Genomic DNA, 18867 nt, shown 5'->3' on the forward strand with positions numbered 1-18867 from the left:
AGTTAGTCTTGAGAGGGTCAGTAGATGGGCTTGCCTGGAGGTGGAAGCCATTTATCGACTTCCAAAAAGACAATTAAGGTGCCAAAGGGTGGGAAGTGTATAATTGGTGAAAATGGGGAAGACAGCACGGGTGGATGGGAACGGCAGGGAGGGGGAAGTAGTTGGGTGTTATTTATTTGTTGTCAGGTTTCCTGCTCATTCTTACTTTGGTCTTGGTTGTGTTTAATACATCAAATGCCTCAATAAAAATATTGTTAAAATGATTCCTCTCACATCCTGAGCGACACGGTAGCACAGTGGTTAGCATTGTTGCTTCACAGCTCCAGGGTCCCAGGTTCGATTCCCGGCTTGGGTCACTGTCTGTGTGGAGTCTGCATGTTCTCCCTGCGTGGGTTTCCTCCGGGTACTTGCTCCGGTTTACTCCCACAGTCCAAAGACGTGCAGGTTAGCTGGATTGGCCATGCTAAAGTCCCCTTAGTCTCCAAAAGGGTTACGTGGGGTTGCTGGGTTACAGGAATAGGGTGGAGGTGTGGGCTTATGTAGTGTGCTCTTTCCAAGGCCTGGTGCAGACTCGATGGGCTGAATGGTCGCCTTCTGCACTGTAAATTCTAATTCTATGAACTTTAACGGTTCTTTTTCGTTAACAGCTCAATACATGACTTCTCCAAGAGTGAGGCATTTCAAGGGGTTGAATTTCGAAAGTCCCCATTTAATGTGGCCTGTTTCTTCCAATGTGGGGAACAGCCCGACTTCTGTTTCAAGCTGCCAGTTAATTAGCAACATTGCTGTCAACAGTCAGCACTAGCTGCTCCATTGAGACGTTAAATGCCTCAACAGGAGGCCCAGCGTACAGTGAGTGGGGCTCGATAAGTTATTCTTGCAGAGACCTGGCATGGATTTGATGGGCCGAATAACCTCCTTCTGTGCTGTAACTATTCTATGGTTCTAAGTTTGTGAAAGGGTGGCACCTCTTAAAGGGGAGATGTACTCCGACTGGTACAGATGCGGAAACTATTTATCGAGGTAAGTCTGAGCAGGTAGACTGAGTTATCAAAGGGAAGAATTGATGTGCTCCAAGGTTCTCCGCCACTGCACTTATTCTCTGGTAGAGGAGTGGAGAAGAGACGAAATACCCTCTAACCGCATGAGGGTCCCCACACAAACTATGTGAAGGTAGTGGGAACAGATATCATAGAATTTACAGTGCAGAAGGAGGCCACTCGGCCCATCAAATCTGCACCGGCTCTTGGAAAGAGCACCCTACCCAAGGTCCACACCTCCACCCTTATCCCCATAACTCAGTAACCCCACCCAACACTAAGGGCAGTTTTGGACACTAAGGGCAATTTATCATGGCCAATCCACCTAACCTGCACATCTTTGGACTGTGGGAGGAAACCGGAGCACCCGGAGGAAACCCACGCACACACGGGGAGGATGTGCAGACTCTGCACAGACAGTGACCCAAGCCGGGAATCGAACCTGGGGCCCTGGAGCTGTGAAGCAATTGTGCTATCCACAATGCCACCGTGCTGCCTATATCTGTGCTGCCAGATATCTGTGGCAGTCAAGCACTGAGGAACTGGAGGCAATGCCACAAGAACTTCAATGAGCTCACATTGGTCAAGGTCAAGGAATTCACGACCTAGAGCCATACAGCATTGAAAAAGGGCCTTTGGCTCATCGTGACAATGAGTTTTGCACATGGGCTGTGGGGGAGAGGACAGTTCCTGAGTCAGACACAGCCAGAGTGAGTGTGGGTATCGGTAATTTGAAACAGAGTGGGAATGTCATTTATAGTTTGAAAATACCTTTTGTGGTTAATAATCTGAAAGAGCTGTAAGTGGTAGTAACGAGGACCAGGAAAGAAAGGCCCCAGAGAATTGGATATAAACAGATGTCAAGCATCTTCAAAAGATTTAATTTAAAGGGATGAGTCATGGCAGGAGAGATAAGGGCTGTGGTTTGCTCCTCTTGCTCCATGTGGGAGCCAGGAAAATTTTGAGTGCCCAGGGCAGCATGTGTGTGGGACGTGTCTCCAGCTACAGCTCCTGGAAGCATGAGTTTCGGAGCTGGATCGGCGGTTCAAAACACAGTGGAGCATCTGCAAGGTGAAGAATGTCCTGGATAGCACGTATAGAGAGGTGGACTCACCACAGGCTCAATAGCCACAGGAAGGAAGAGAACGGGTGATCACCAGGCAGAGCAAGAGAGCTCGGCATACAGTGCAGGAAACTCCAATGACCATTCCCCAGCAAACCAGACATACCGCTTTGGATACCTTTGAGGGGAATGGCCTATCAGGGGAAAGCAGCAACAGCCAAATTCATTGCACCATGGATGGCTCTACTGCAGAGCAGAGGAGTAGCAATTGTGGGAATGCAATAGTTATAGGGGATTTGATTGTAAGAGGAATAGATAATCGTTTCTGTGGCTGCAAATGAGACTCCAGGATGGCATGTTGCAGCCCTGGTGCTGGGGTCAAGGAATGTCTCGGAATGGTTACAGGACATTCTGGAAGGGGGAAGGTGAACAGCCAGCGGTCGTGGTACACATTGATACAAATGCCATAGGTAGAAAAATGGATGAGATCCGAAAAGCAGAATATAGAGAGTTAGGAAGAGCATTGAGAAGCGGACCTCAGTGGTAGTGATCTCAGGAGTGCTAGTCAGAGTAGATATAGCAATATATTTAGGATGAATAGGTGGCTGAAGAGATGGTATGAGTGGGAGGATATCAGATTCCTGGGGCATTGCGACTGGTTCTGGGGGAAGTGGGACCAGTACAAACTGGACAGGTTACACATGGGCAGGACTGAGACTGATGTCCGAGGGGGAGAATTTGCTGGGCTGGCAGGAGAGTGTTTACACTACAAAGACAAGGTGATAGGAACCTAGGCAGGGAGTCAGGGGAGGGGAAATCAAGAACAAAAACAAACAACAGAAAGGGGAATAAGAAAAGTGATGGGCTTTAAAAGTGAGAAGCCAAAAGCTGGATTCAAACAGGGCCACAGTGGAGTCGGACAAGTTATATTAAAAAGACAATCCTAAAGGCTTTGTACCTTAACGCATGGAGCATTCGTAATAAAGCAGATGAACTAATCATGCAAATACAGAACACAGAACAGTACAGCACAGAACAGGCCCTTCGGCCCTCGATGTTGTGCCGAGCAATGATCACCCTACTCAAACCCACGTATCCACCCTATACCCGTAACCCAACAACCCCCCCCTTAACCTTACATTTTAGGACACTACGGGCAATTTAGCATGGCCAATCCACCTAACCCGCACATCTTTGGACTGTGGGAGGAAACCGGAGCACCCGGAGGAAACCCAAGCACACACGGGGAGGACGTGCAGACTCCGCACAGACAGTGACCCAGCCGGGAATCGAACCTGGGACCCTGGAGCTGTGAAGCATTTATGCTAACCACCATGCTACCGATGTAGGATGTAATAGATGTAAATGGGTGAGATATAATCAGGATTATGAGGGCATGCCTGCAGGGTGACCAGGAATGGGAACTGAACATCCAAGGGTATTCAGTATTTCGGAAAGACAGGCAAAGAGGAAAAGGCGGTGGAGTTGCATTGCTGGTTGAAAAAAAAATTAATTCAATAGCGAAGAAAGATCTTGGGCGGGATTCTCCCTTTTGGGGACTAAGTCCCATGCCCGTCGGAAAACGGGCGAGAATCACTCTGGACTTTTTCCTCGATTCCAGGGTGACTCTCTGTGATTCTGCCGGCGGGGCCCTGCTGTCCAGACCGAATTGCCGCGCATGAGCACGGCGGCCTCAAGCAGGCCTGTGGATCCACGCATGCGCGGGTTGGCCTACTTTGGCGCGGGTGCCACCGACATGGTGTACCCCCACACAGCAGGCCCGCGCGGAGTAAGGGAGGTCCCCCCCAGATCGCAGTGGCCCCCAAACACAGGCCTGGCCAACACTGAGGCCCCCCCGGAGTCAGATTCCCCCCACCAGGACCGCCACAACGGCTGCGGTCCGAGCTCCCGCCAGGTGGTCCCAGATGTAAACCACGCTGGCGGGAATTCGGCCGGTCGACCGCGGAATCGAACCCAAGTCCCTGGCACTGGGAGGCAACGGTGCTAACCACTGTGTCACCGTGCTGCCCAGAGGATGCAAGAAGTGTCAGTTGGATCCTGTACGCTCAGATAAACTGTGAGTTCCTGTCTGTCTTTCTGTCTCGCTCTCTCCAGAAATGCTGTCTGCAGTTTATAATCTGAACCTGCAGTGAAGGTCGTGAGACCTGGATGAATCTACACTGAAAATCACTTCAGACTTGAGGCAAAAACCTCAAGCTGAAGGCCGAGACTGAAGAAATGTGTACTGGAAGACAACCATGTGAAACAAAGACTCTTATTCTTCTACTTTCATCATTATTTGTTCATCCCTCTTTTCCCTTTTGTGTTAGTTTGCCTGGTTTGTGTGTGTGTGTATGTGTGTGTGTGTGTGTAGAGGATGAGAGGGGCAAGTTAAAAAGGAGGGGTTAGTAATTAGATAATAGTTAATCAGTTGTATGTGCTGCATATTTGATGACAGGTATTGTTTTCAATAAAATTGTATTGTGTTTAAATTTACAAACTTGGTGACTGTAGTTGTTGGGCAGTCATATACCAAAGACTTGGGTGTTTTCCCACAAATTATTTGTGAATTTCAATTGTATTACAACTCCGGGCCAAGTGGGGCTGGAATAGACTGCACACTAGTTGTAAGAGACTCCACTCACAGATTGCCACTTTTCTTTTGTACAGTCTTGCCCTTCATATACTGAAAAAACACATTGGGATTTTACTTTATTTTGCCAGTGTTTTTTCATGCCCTTCCTTTGTTCTCCTAATGTCTTGTTTAAGTACCCCCTGTACTTTCTATACTTCTCAAGGGCATCCTGTTTTGAGCCCCCTGTATCTGCATTAAAACTTTTTTTTCCTTATCCAATCCTGCATATCCCTTAACAGCCAGGGTTCTCTGGACTTGTTGGCCCCATCCTTTACATTTACAGGAACATGTTGGCTTTGTCGGCCCTTGCCTTTTTGAATGACTCCCACTGCAATTGGGCTGGTTTAGCACAGGGCTGGTTTAGCTGGCTTTGAAAGCAGACCAAAGCAGGCCAGCAGCACGGTTCAATTCCTGTACCAGCCTCCCCAATCAGGCGCCAGAATGTGGCAACTAGGGGCTTTTCACAGTAACTTCATTTGAAGCCTACTTGTGACAATAAGCGATTTCCATTTTCATATCTCACCAACTGCACTACTATCCTCTCACACTACCCAATAGACCACTTCCCCAACTACCGGCTTCGGAGAGGATTGATTTTGGCTTTGATCACCTTTTCACATTTAGAAGGATAAGTTTCTGCTGCATTTGAACTGATGTCCTTTAGTGTATGAGGTGAACGTAACCACTGTACTACAGAAATGGATCCTAATCTCCATGAATTCGGATCCTTCGTTAACATTTATAGCTGCAGTTCAACCTCATGCACTTAGCATTGCTGCAAGCTTCAACCTCACAGCTTGCATCCAATGCCAGATATCCGGCCACATGACACAAAACCAGTGTACAACACTCACAAGCACACTTCTTTCTCTCTTGCAGGAGAAGTTGATGCATAAGTGGAGGGGGAGGAAGCTATCTGGCAAAGGACAGGAATGATTGTGTATCCCTAACCTCAATGTAGGAAACAGTGATCACAACACTTGGGGTGACTATTGCTGAGGCTGTGACCAGCAGTGGGGCTGAATCTATCAGTGATGATAGTATGCTCATCACTTTTTAGATACATTTTGAGTACTCAAAAATTTATTTCCAATTAAGGGGCAATTTAGCGTGGCCAATCCACCTACCCTGCACATCTTTTTGTGTTGTGGGGTGAGACCAATGCAGACACAGGGAGAATGTATAAACTCCACATGGAAAGTGACCCAGGGCTAGTATCAAAGCTGGGTCCTCAGCATTGTGAGGCAGCAGTGCCTCCCCAGTATGCTCATACTTCATCCTTCTTCTCACATCCCGGTTCCCATTCATCTCACAAACTCTTCTGATTTACAAACTGCAAATGTTTCAAGAGTGCACCTCTTTTTTCCACCTCCACCTCCTCCATTTCCCTCATCACCACACTACCCTTATAAAGAACATAAGAACATAAGAACTAGGAGCAGGAGTGGGCCATCTGGCCCCTCGAGCCTGCTCCGCAATTCAATGAGATCATGGCTGATCTTTTGTGGACTCAGCTCCACTTTCCGGCCCGAACACCATAACCCTTAATCCCTTTATTCTTCAAAAAACTATCTATCTTTACCTTAAAAACATGTAATGAAGGAGCCTCAACTGCTTCACTGGGCAATGAATTCCATAGATTCACAACCCTTTGGGTGAAGAAGTTCCTCCTAAACTCAGTCCTAAATCTACTTCCCCTTATTTTGAGGCTATGTCCCCTAATTCTGCTTTCACCCGCCAGTGGAAACAACCTGCCCGCATCTATCCTATCTATTCCCTTCTTAATTTTAAATGTTTCTATAAGATCCCCCCTCACCCTTCTAAATTCCAACGAGTACAGTCCCAGTCTACTCAACCTCTCCTCATAATCCAACCCCTTCAGCTCTGGGATTAACCTAGTGAATCTCCTCTGCACACCCTCCAGTGCCAGTATGTCCTTTCTCAAGTAAGGAGACCAGAACTGAACACAATACTCCAGGTGTGGCCTCACTAACACCTTATACAATTGCAACATAACCTCCCTAGTCTTAAACTCCATCCCTCTAGCAATGAAGGACAAAATTCCATTTGCCTTCTTAATCACCTGTTGCACCTGTAAACCAACTTTCTGTGACTCATGCACTAGCACACCCAGGTCTCTCTGCACAGCGGCATGCTTTAATATTTTATCGTTTAAATAATAATCCCATTTGCTGTTATTCCTACCAAAATGGATAACCTCACATTTGTCAACATTGTATTCCATCTGCCAGACCCTAGCCCATTCACTTAACCTATCCAAATCCCTCTGCAGACTTCCAGTATCCTCTGCACTTTTCGCTTTACTACTCATCTTAGTGTCATCTGCAAACTTGGACACATTGCCCTTGGTCCCCAACTCCAAATCATCTATGTAAATTGTGAACAATTGTGGGCCCAACACGGATCCCTGAGGGACACCACTAGCTACTGATTGCCAACCAGAGAAACACCCATTAATCCCCACTCTTTGCTTTCTATTAATTAACCAATCCTCTATCCATGCTACTACTTTACCTTTAATGCCATGCATCTTTATCTTATGCAGCAACCTTTTGTGTGGCACCTTGTCAAAGGCTTTCTGGAAATCCAGATATACCACATCCATTGGCTCCCCGTTATCTACTGCACTGGTAATGTCCTCAAAACATTCCACTAAATTAGTTAGGCACGATCTGCCCTTTATGAACCCATGCTGTGTCTGCCCAATGGGACAATTTCTATCCAGATGCCTCGCTATTTCTTCCTTGATGATAGATTCCAGCATCTTCCCTACTACCGAAGTTAAGCTCACTGGCCTATAATTTCCTGCTCTCTGTCTACCTCCTTTTTTAACCAGTGGTGTCACGTTTGCTAATTTCCAATCCACCGGGACCACCCCAGAGTCGAGTGAATTTTGGTAAATCATCATTTGTGCATCTGCAATTTCCCTAGCCATTTCTTTTAGCACTCTGGGATGCATTCCATCAGGGACAGGAGACTTGTCTATATTTAGCCCCATTAGCTTGCCCATCACTACTTCCTTAGTGATTACAATCCTCTCAAGGTCCTCACCTGCCATAGCCTCATTTCTATCAGTCGCTGGCATTTTATTTGTGTCTTCCACTGTGAAGACCGACCCAAAAAACCTGTTCAGTTCCTCAGCCATTTCCTCATCTCCCATTATTAAAACTCCCTTCTCATCCTCTAAAGCAGTGCTTCTCAAAGTGTGGTACGCGTACCGGTGCCGGTACTCGAGCCATCGTCTGCCGGTACTTGGAGTGTTTCCAGAAAAGAAAGAGACAGTAATCCTGGATTGGCTTGTTTCGCTTACTGGTCCCTAGCACATTGAAAAAAAAAACTGCCGGTACACCACATCAGATAGTTTGAGATGCACTGCTCTAAAGGACCAATATTTACCTTAGCCACTCTTTTTTGTTTTATATATTTGCAAAAACTTTTACGCTTTGAGACATCCGAGAGTGCCAATCGAGCCAGCAGGAGGTGGAGAAGCAGGTTAGAGGAAAGGGCAGGAAGGCAGTGACAGAGAGTTTTCCTCGCTTGTTGTAGGTGGGTTTGAAGGTGAGCGATTTGGGAAATTTTCAGAAAAAGACAATGGGCCGAATGTCTCTGCCTTTCCCGCCGGAGAGATCTTCGAGTCCCACTGAAGTCAGCTTCCTGAGGTGTGGGTTCCCTGGCGGTGGGACGGGCGAGCCAAGCAAAGTGTCATTGGCATTGGCTTTGGAGGGATTGCCGGCCAATAGCTAGCCCCCCTCCACTGCCAGAAAACATGCTGGTGGGGGGAGGGCTGGACAATCCTGCCCCAATTGAGTCACGATTCAAGTGTGATCCCGCCCAGTTCCAGCTTTCCCCAGGCAGTGGGGAGTCCCCTTGAATCTGTTGCTTAGTAATTGAATAGTTTTTGGGGGTTGTTAGACCTGGATCTTGGATTTTCCAGCCACAGAATGAATTTCCTGCCTGGTCAATGAGTCACCAGCATCACCAAGGTGAGTATACAGCACAACGAGCATCTTCAGCAAAACTGACAGGCTGGAAAGGCTTTGATAAATCACATTGAAGAACTCCAGCCATGGCTGGGTGACAGACTGCTGCTCAAAGAATTTCTGCTTTCAGTGAATGCTTTCAGTGCTTGACAGGTGATTACGAACTTCTTGGAAATCACTTTACCCTGTCTAACACTGAGCCTGCCTTAAGCCGCATGTCCCTTGCTGCCCTGCGGTTTTGGAGCACGGTGGTGTATTGATTAGCACTGCTGCCTCACGGCACCCAGGACCCGGAGTTTGCACATTCTCCCCACGTCTGTGTGGATCTCAGCCCCACAATCCAAAAAGCTGTGCAGATAGGTGGATTGGCCAGGCTAAATTGCCCCTTACCAAAAATCTCCACCCTCTGCAGAGGGTCAAGAGCAAAGGCCACCCCCCCCCCCCCCCCCCCCCCCCCCCCCCCCACCACCACATTCCAGTTGTCTTCTCCTCAGCCAGAAAGCAAAACTTGTAGCATACCCTTTCCAGAGTGCAATTGCTGGCCAAACTATTCGTACGACCCAACCATGGTGCAGCAATTGATAGCTAACGGGTGGGATTCTGCCGGAATTGGTGGGGCGGACAACTCCGGTGGGAAGGAGTGGCGTGAACCACTGCGGCGTCGGGCCGCACCTTCTGGGGCTAGGCCAGCTCCGGTGTGGTTTGCACCACGCCGGCCGGCGGGGAAGGGGCTTGGCAACACGCCAAGCAGCGCCAAAGGGTCTCCGCCGGCTGGCGCGAGTTGGCGCATGAGCAGGAGTGCCAGCGTGTGCTGGCATCATCCCAGCGCATCCACAGAGGGCTTCGTCTCCGCACCGGCAATGGTGGACCGCTACAGCCGCCAGTGCGGAAGAATAGAGTGCTCCCATGGCACAGGCCCGCCTGCGGATCGGTGGGCCCCAATTGCGGGCCAGGCCACCGTGGGGGCAACTCCCGGGGCCAAATCGTCCCCCACCCCACTACGAGAACCCCGGAGGCCGCCCGCGCCGCCAGGTCCCGCCAGTAGGGGCCTGCTCTAATGTACGCTGGCGGGACTGGCCAAAAATGGGCAGCCACTCGGCCCATCGCAGGCCCGAGAATCGGGGGGTGCTGCCAGCGGCCGCCGACTGGTGTGGCGCGATTCCTGCCCCAGCCAAATCCCCGGTGCCGGAGAATTCGGCAGTCGGCGGGGGCTTGATTCACCCCCCCCCCCCCCCCCCCCCCCCGGCGATTCTCCAACCAGATGTGGTTCGGAGAATCCCACCCAATGTGTCTATACTTCCTCTGCAGCAGAAGCAGAAATCACAGCATCAGCAAATGCAGACTGCGAACATCATGGCCGCAGATATCAATCTTAAAGGGGACTTTTAGGTTGTCACAGCTGACAGATTATTAGGAGTGCAGGGGCATCACCCCGGGAGATTTGCTGTGGCTTTGCGGAGTAAAAACCTGCTGCCCTCACTCAGGGAGGCAGTAGTTGTCCTCTCACCACTGCCCCTCTGGTAAGTTGCCATCCTCCAGCTCTCCCAGTGTCCCTGGTTGTTGTTTGGGTGCCATCCAACCCAGACTGCTGCCATCCACCCCAAGAACACAAGAAATAGGAGCTGGGGTAGAGCACATAGAATTTACAGTGCAGAATGAAGCCATTCGGCCCATCGAGTGTGCACCGGCTCTTGGAAAGAGCACTCTACTCAAGTCCACGCACCCACCCTATCCCTGTAACCCAGTAACCCCACTTAACCATTTTTGGACACTAAGGTCAATTTTAGCACGGCCAATCCACCTAACCTGCACAACTTTGGACTGTGGGAGGAAACCGGAGCACCCAGAGGAAATCCACGCAGACATGGGGAGAACGTGCAGACTCCGCACAGACAGTTTTATGGTTTAATGAGATCGCCTCACATTCTTCTAAACTCCAGAGGATATAAACCCAATTTACAAAGGCTCTCATCATAGGATAAACCCCCCCACCCCTACCTCCATCATTCCAGAGATCAAATTCGTGAACATGCCCCCAATGAAAGTATGTCCAGTCTTAAATGTGGAGGCTAAAGCTATGCATGATGCAACTGCAAGATGGGGCAATCCAAAACTGGGCGTTCTAAGCCTAGATCTGGTTGAGGTCAGTCTCCAAAACCATCTGCAGCCTCCCCCGCTGAAAGTCAATAGCCTTCTAGCTGCAGTCACTAGGTTAACACTGTGTAAGAGCAGTCGGTCAGCTACACAGCATAAAGACAGGCATGAAAAAAATCTGCCTGGGTGATTAGTTGGCAACATGTCTTTCATTTCCAAATTGAGCCTGAAAATGTTGTGTTTTTTAGTTTTTATTGTGGCCAATGCTTAGGAACAGGGAAGGTAAAATGTTGATGAGTTTAGAATTAGGGTTGGGTTTGCTGGTATTGCAGTCGAATGAGTCATTCACAAACAGCTCAGGGGGAAAAGGGCTGACCAGGTCGCCTCCACATTTCCTCTTCCTCCTCCTGCTCCACAACTCCCGGCGTGTAACGGGAGGCAGCGACTGTGCTGTCATAATAGCAAGGGGACACAGCCATGCAGAAGGCCACCACAGTTCTTGTCACGCTGTCTGCCGAATTTGGCACAGGGCTAATTCGCTGGCTTTGAAAGCAGACCAAGCAGGCCAGCAGCACGGTTCAATTCCCGTAACAGCCTCCCCGAACAGGCGCCAGAATGTGGCGACTATGGGCTTTTCACAGTAACTAAGTAAACACAGTAGATAAGTCCCCTGGGCCAGATGGGATTTATCCTAGGATTCTCTGGGAAGCTAGGGAGGAGATTGCCGAGCCTTTGGCTTTGATCTTTAAGTCATCGTTGTCTACAGGAATAGTGCCAGAGGACTGGAGGATAGAAAATGTTGTCCCCTTGTACAAGAAGGGGAGTAGAGATAACCCCGGTAACTATAGACCAGTGAGCCTTACTTCTGTTGTGGGAAAAGTCTTGGAAAGGTTTATAAGAGATAGGATGTATAATCATCTGGAAAGGAATAATTTGATTAGAGATAGTCAACATGGTTTTGTGAAGGGTAGGTCGTGCCTCACAAACCTCATTGAGTTCTTCGAGAAGGTGACCAAACAGGTAGATAAGGGTAAAGCAGTTGATGTGGTGTATATGGATTTCAGTAAAGCGTTTGATAAGGTTCCCCACAGTAGGCTATTGCAGAAAATACAGAGGCATGGGATTCAGGGTGATTTTGCAGTTTGAATCAGAAATTGGCTAGTTGATAGAAGACAAAGAGTGGTGGTTGATGGGAAATGCTCTGACTGGTGTCCAGTTACTAGTGGTGTGCCACAAGGATCTGTTTTGGGGCCGTTGCTGTTTGTCATTTTTATAAATGACCTGGAGGAGGGCGTAGAAGGATGGGTGAGTAAATTTGCAGATGACACTAAAGTCGGTGGAGTTATGGACAGTGCAGAAGGATGTTACAAGTTACAGAGGGACATAGATAAGCTGCAGATCTGGGCTGACAGGTGGGAAATGGAGTTTAATGCAGAAAAGTGTGAGGTGATTCATTTTGGAAGGAATAACAGGAAGGCAGAGTACTGGGCTAATGGTAAGATTCTTGATAGTGTGGACGAGCAGAGAGATCTCGGTGTCCATGTCCATAGATCCCTGAAAGTTGCCACCCAGGTTGAGAGGGTTGTTAAGAAGGCGTACGGTGTGTTAGCTTTTATTGGTAGAGGAATTGAGTTTCGGAGCCATGAGGTCATGTTGCAGTTGTACAAAACTCTGGTGCGGCCGCATTTGGAGTATTGTGTGCAGTTCTGGTCGCCACATTATGGGAAGGATGTGGAAGCATTGGAAAGGGTACAGAGGAGATTTACAAGGATGTTGCCTGGTATGGAGGGAAGATCATATGAGGAAAGGCTGAAGGACTTGAGGCTGTTTTCGTTAGAGAGAAGAAGGTTAAGAGGGGACTTAATTGAGGCATACAAGATGATCAGAGGATTAGATAGGGTGGACATCGAGAGCCTTTTTCCTCGGATGGTGATGTCCAGCACGAGGGGACATAGCTTTAAATTGAGGGGAGATAGATATAGGACAGATGTCAGAGGTAGGTTCTTTACTCAGAGAGTAGTAAGGGCGTGGAATGCCCTGCCTGCAACAGTAGTGGACTCGCCAACACTAAACGCATTCAAATGGTCATTGGATAGGCATATGGACGATAAGGGAATAGTGTAGATGGACTTTAGAGGGGTTTCACAGGACGGTGCAACATCGTGGGCCGAAGGGCCTGTACTGTGCTGTAATGTTCTATGTTCTATGTTCTAACTTCATTTGAAGCCTACTCGTGACAATAAGCGATTTTCATTTCATGTTGCAGGCTCCTCCGGAGGGGCCTAGGGGCCTAGCAAAGGGGCTTTGCTTTTGGCATGTCAATGGTCTGTTCTAACATTTTGTGTGCGGCAACATGGCTCTTATTACATGCTTGGTGCCCACCTGCGTCTTCGCTGCATCTCCATGGACCTTGACATCGAAGGGTGGCCCTTTTTGCCCAGCGGTGACTCAAATGCAGATGGCATAACAGGCTGCTGCAGAATGACAACACTGTGGCGACTGCCAAGATATTGGGCACTCGACTGCATAATTCTCTGCGTGTTGGTCACAAACCAGTTGGGCCCTGAGGGACTAGAATTGTTTCTGGTTGTGATTCATCTCAGCAACAGCTGCAAAGTGATGCGTGTGCAGTCAACGGCACCTTGGGAAACCCTCGAATTCCTGCCACCTTCTTTCTTGAATTGCTGCACTCTGATATGTAATCAGATCTCTTGGAATAGAGAACTTGACTGAGTTCCCTAATGCAGCACTCATTAGAAACCTGAGAGATATTAGAAATGTCACCTGCTTCAGTCAGAATTTCATATTCATGGTCACCTTGGCATTGTTATCCTCCCCCTGCTCTAAGCTTGCAGTTGTGTCTGAAGCAGGTGGCAGATTTCACTGAGGGCACCTTGCCCGAAATCCAGGCATCTGACAACTTCCTGGTTCCCGAGTGTCGCATTTAATGGGGTCCCCCAGTGATGTGCTTGAGAACCCATCCTTGACTATTCTCACGTAAAAGTTTACCCAGGAATTGCCGAGAAGTGCTAACTTCCTCTGGACAATTGGCAACCAGCCAACAGAAGTGATTTAAATCGCTAACTTCTGACGGTTCTGCCAGTTTTATCCTGATAGTTACTCTGAAAGGGTTAAAACGAAAAAAAAAAAATTTCTGATTCCAGAGTAACTATTTAAACACCCAAACCCAGCCTCGCACTGGACACCCCGTACAAACACGAACCCTCCAGGAGACACACCACACCCACCGATCCCACAGCACTATCCAACCCGATCGAACCCTACCCCACCTAACCCTCGACCCGACCAGACACCACACCCCAACCTGAAACCCTCCCAACCCCCCCCAACCCGAAACCCCCAACCCTAACCCAATCCCAAGACCGACCCAAGCGAACCAAACCAATCCTGCCTCCCAATCCAACCCCAACGGTCCGGTCAGTCCCCCCCCCCCGCAACATTAGGACTCCTGGCCCGACCTGACCCGACCTCCCCCCCCCCCCCCCCCCCCCCCGCCCCCCACACTCGCCGTCCCGACCCAACTGCCCCCCTCAAACTGTGTACTTCCAGATGGTATTTGTTTCATCAATATGGCCTGAACTTTCTGCTCGTGGATGTCCTCTGAAGAAAGGTTGAGCAGGTTGGTCCCAAACCCGTTGGAGTTTACCGGAATGAGAGGTGCTCTTATTGAAATGTATAAGATTCTGAGGGGAATTGACAGGGGCGATTCTGGGAGGATGTTACCTCTCATGGGGGAATCTGGCATAGTGGCATAGTGGTTAGCACTGTTGCATCACAGTGCCAGGGTCCCAGGTTCGATTCCCGGCATGGGTCACTGTCGGTGCGGAGTCTGCACGTTCTCCCCGTGTCTGCGTGGTGCTCCGGTTTCCTCCCCCCAATCCCCAAAAGAGGTGCTGGTGGGAAATTTAGACGTTCTGAATTCTCCCTCTGTGTACCCGAACAGGCAGCACAATGTGGTGACTCGGGGATTTTCACAGTAACTTCATTGCAGTGTTAATGGAAGCCTGCCTGTGACAATAAGGATTATTCAAAAATATATGGAACCGTGGACGCAGTTTCAGATTAAGTGGTCTCCCATTTAAGATAGAGTTGAGAGGAATTTCCCCTCTTCGAGGGTTGTTAGCCTTTGGAATTCTCTGCCACACAGCAGTGGAGGCTGGGAGATTAAATCTATTGAAGGCAGAGTTTGACAGATTTTTGATCGACAAGGGAATCAAGGGTTGTGGGGTAGGGGCAGGGTACAGGAAAGTAGAGTTGAGGCCATAAGGTCTTATCGACTGGCAGGGCAGGCCCGAGGGGGTGAGTGACCTACGTCTGCCCCTTATGCTCTCATACTTGGGTGAACTAATTATTTTTCAGGCAATTCAACCATAATTGGCCAAACATAAAAACAAATCTTGGAATTTCGAGCAGAAAATATATTCCGCACACATCGATTTTTCACCATCTTCTGCGCTATTTTAAGAAACAACATGCAGGAAGTTGGCCCTGTCCTGAGGTTGAATTAATAACCACGGCAAGTGTCTGCAAACTGGGCCCATTTGAGGGCCTCTCGAGGGACCTTTACGGGTGAGGAAGATCTTAAACTTCAGCGGTTTGTAAGCACGTTGAAAATAAGTGATTGTTTTCCAAAAGTTTTAATTATTCAAAATAGAATTATTTGCTAAAATGCCTGACTACACCAATGAAAATAATAAATGAGTTCTGCAAAGTTTTTAATGTCACTTTCAGGGGCTATTCACTGTTGCTGAGTGTCGGGGGCGTGATTCAATTTCATGGGAACGAAGTCCCGTAGCCAGCGCAGTTAGTCGCGTGTTTCTGTAGTGCCGAGAAACACATGGCTATACAATACCACGTGAATTGAATAAGGGGCCTCAGCGGGGAACGCACGGCAACGGCCGCATATAGTCCCGTTTTCTACACAGAGGAGCTCCGCCTGCCAGAACTCCTCAGAGTAGCAAGAGACCTGGATGCCATTTCTAAATGGCGTCCTGATCACCGAGGCCCCTGACGCAACCCCTGACCCACCCTAGCTCCAATGCGCAATTGGCTTGGCACCTTGCCAATGCCAACCTGGCAGTGCCCCTGCCAGCTGGGTGCCTTGGCAGCACCAGGGTGATTCCCAGCTGGTACTGCCAGGTGCCAGATAGGCACTGCCAGTGTGCCAGGTTGGCATTTTCAGGGTGGCACCAGCAGTGCCAGGGTACGCCTCTTCCCAAAAGAGCAAGCACCAGGGGCCGTCCAACTCCCCACGAGTGCTGTTCCACCTGGTCCCCATTTGTGGTGAACAGCGCTTGCCCAAGGTCTCCAATGCCTCAGGCACCTCGGGACTCTACACATTAAAGTGAGACTATTTGCCTCGCTTTAATATGCAGAATTGCTGAAAAGTGACCCCTCCCACTATGGGTGGGATTTACATCGCAATGTTCAGCAGAATTGTGTTCGATCTCGCAAGGCATTGCAAGTCGGGTAGATCCTGGGAGCGGGGTATCCTGGCTTTTATTGGCCACGCTGCGCCCGGCGAGCTGCTTTTCGGGCGCAGTGTGGCCGTTGGATCACGCCCTAGGTTTTATTGATCAATCAGCTGCATGTTCCCATTCACAATTGCATCAAGTAATATATTTTAACACACAAAAAATTGTATTTGAAAGCGCTGTCCCAGATTAATACCTGGAATGAGCGTGTTGTCTTCTGTTGAAAGGGGGGACAGGCTGGATTTGTTTTCACTGGAGTTCAAAAAAAGCGAGGGGTTACTTGATTGAAGTAAATAAGACCCGGGATGGTCTTAACAAGTTGTTGAGGAAGGGTATTTCCTCTTGTGGATGTGTCCAGACGAGGGAGGCACAGTTTTAAAATTAGGAGTCACCCTTTTAGGACAGAGATAAGGAGAATTTTTTTCTCTCGGAGGGTTATGCTACTTTGGAACTCAGCCTTAGGAGTGGAAGTGTGGTCACTGAATATTGTTAAGGCAGAGGTAGATAGCTTATTGTTCGGCAAGGGAATGAAAGGTCATCAAGGTTAGATGGGAATTTGGAATTTGGAATACAAATGGATCAGCCATCATTTTATTGAGTGGCGGAGCAGGCTTGAGGGGCCGAATGGCATACCTCTGCTCTTATTTGCATGTTGATGGCAGACTTTACACTCATAAATGGAGAAATGAGTTTGATTGGAAATTTAAGAAAAATGATTACTTCAGAAAACCAGCATAATTCTGAATGCAATTTGGGACCCAGATCGCTGATTCAATGCAAGTTGTAAGCTCCGTTAGTTTTACTGGCAGCATGTTTTAGTGAGTGGCTTTCTTTTCTGAACTCCATTTAATGATAAAATTGTTTGTATTTGGTGGCACGGTGGCACAGTGGTTAGCACTGCTCCCTCACATCCTCAGGGGTCGGGTTCAGCTCCGGCCTTGTCTGCGCGGGTTTCTTCCGGGTGCTCCGGTTTCCTCCCACAGTCCAAAGATGTGCAGGTTCGGTGGATTGTCCATGTTAAGTTGCCCCCTAGTGTCCAAAGATGCACGGGTTAGGTGAATTGACCATGCTAAAATTGCTCCAAAGTGTCCAAAGGTTCAGTGGGGTTATGGTGGGGTTAGGTAGGGTGCTCTTTCAGAAGGCTGTACAGACTGGATGGGACGAATGGCCTCTTTCTGCACTGTAGAGATTTGGCGATTACAAACTGTCTTTAAATAATCTGTCTTATAATCATTTTATTTCTAATTTATTTGCATTTCATTTTCTTTCTCATTTCACAATATCATTTATTCTTATCTTTACTTTGCTGTCAGCTGGTTTTCTTGCATTGCCATTGAATTGTTTTTAGCGTGATTTGTTTTATTTGATAGTCGATAATTGCACGTATTAATTTCACATCTTTCATCAACTTTCCCCTGTCAGCATTTTATGGCGTTTCTTAACTTGATTTCCCATGCTTATTTTATTTCCTTTGGCCTAAGCATGCAAACGCGACTGTGAAGAATCAGCTTAAAATGTTGCTGCTAACTTTGAAAAGTTACGTCAAAGGCAACGCATATTTCATTCCAGATAACGTGTGATTTTCTTCTTAACACGCATTAGTAGTGGGTTGACGAAATGGTGGAGCAAGTTCGGGGTCACCTGTTCCACTCCCTGCTCCTATTTGCTATGTTTGCATATTACTCTGCAGACATTTCATCATGTGGCACAGCCTTGGCCAAAACCATCACCACCACTCCTCAGAGTTACAAGTCCTATTACCATAATGAATTTATGAAATCTCACTTATTGTCACAAGTAGGCTTCAGATGAAGTTACTGTGAAAAGCCCCTAGTCGCCACATTCCGGCGCCTGTTCAGAAAGGCTGTTGCGGGAATCAAACCGTGCTGCTGGCCTGCCTTGGTCTGCTTTCAAAGCCAGTGATTTAGCCCAGTGTGCTAAACAGCCCCGATCTGTGCTAAAAAGACTTCAATCGAATGTGGATGAAATTACAACAGGGAATTAGAGAAATCATAGCGATGTTGTTTATATATTTGGACGCTGAAGTAAAGTGAAGATATGTGATTTTACACCCACAGTGCCTTACAGTAGCCGAGGAATTCTTTGCCGGCATTGGGGATAGGAATCGACCTTTTGTAAAATAATGTTCCTTCATTATCAATGATATGTGGGGCAATTAATATTAATCATGAATTATGACTTTCATTTAATGATTCATAAGAATGTAATGACTCACGAGCGGTGTAACCATGAGTTATGTCAGGAATCATCAGTCAGAATATAAAAGCCATAATTCAGCATTTGACATTTTGTGTTTAATGGGCTTGGACAGAATTACAGATCGCATTTGCTTATTATTTATGCTCATTATCTAACAAATGAATTCCTCCTGATGCTATTTAAGTATGAAAGCAGAAAGCACTATTTTTTACACAGAGGACCACAGAAATCTTCAACTCTCTTGCTTTATATGTTCTGGATGCCTGATCAATTGAAATGCAGGAGACTGAGATTGATAGATTTGGGCAGTGGAACAAAG

Source organism: Scyliorhinus canicula, chromosome 9, assembly GCF_902713615.1.
Source record: "Scyliorhinus canicula chromosome 9, sScyCan1.1, whole genome shotgun sequence".
NCBI lineage: Eukaryota > Metazoa > Chordata > Chondrichthyes > Carcharhiniformes > Scyliorhinidae > Scyliorhinus > Scyliorhinus canicula.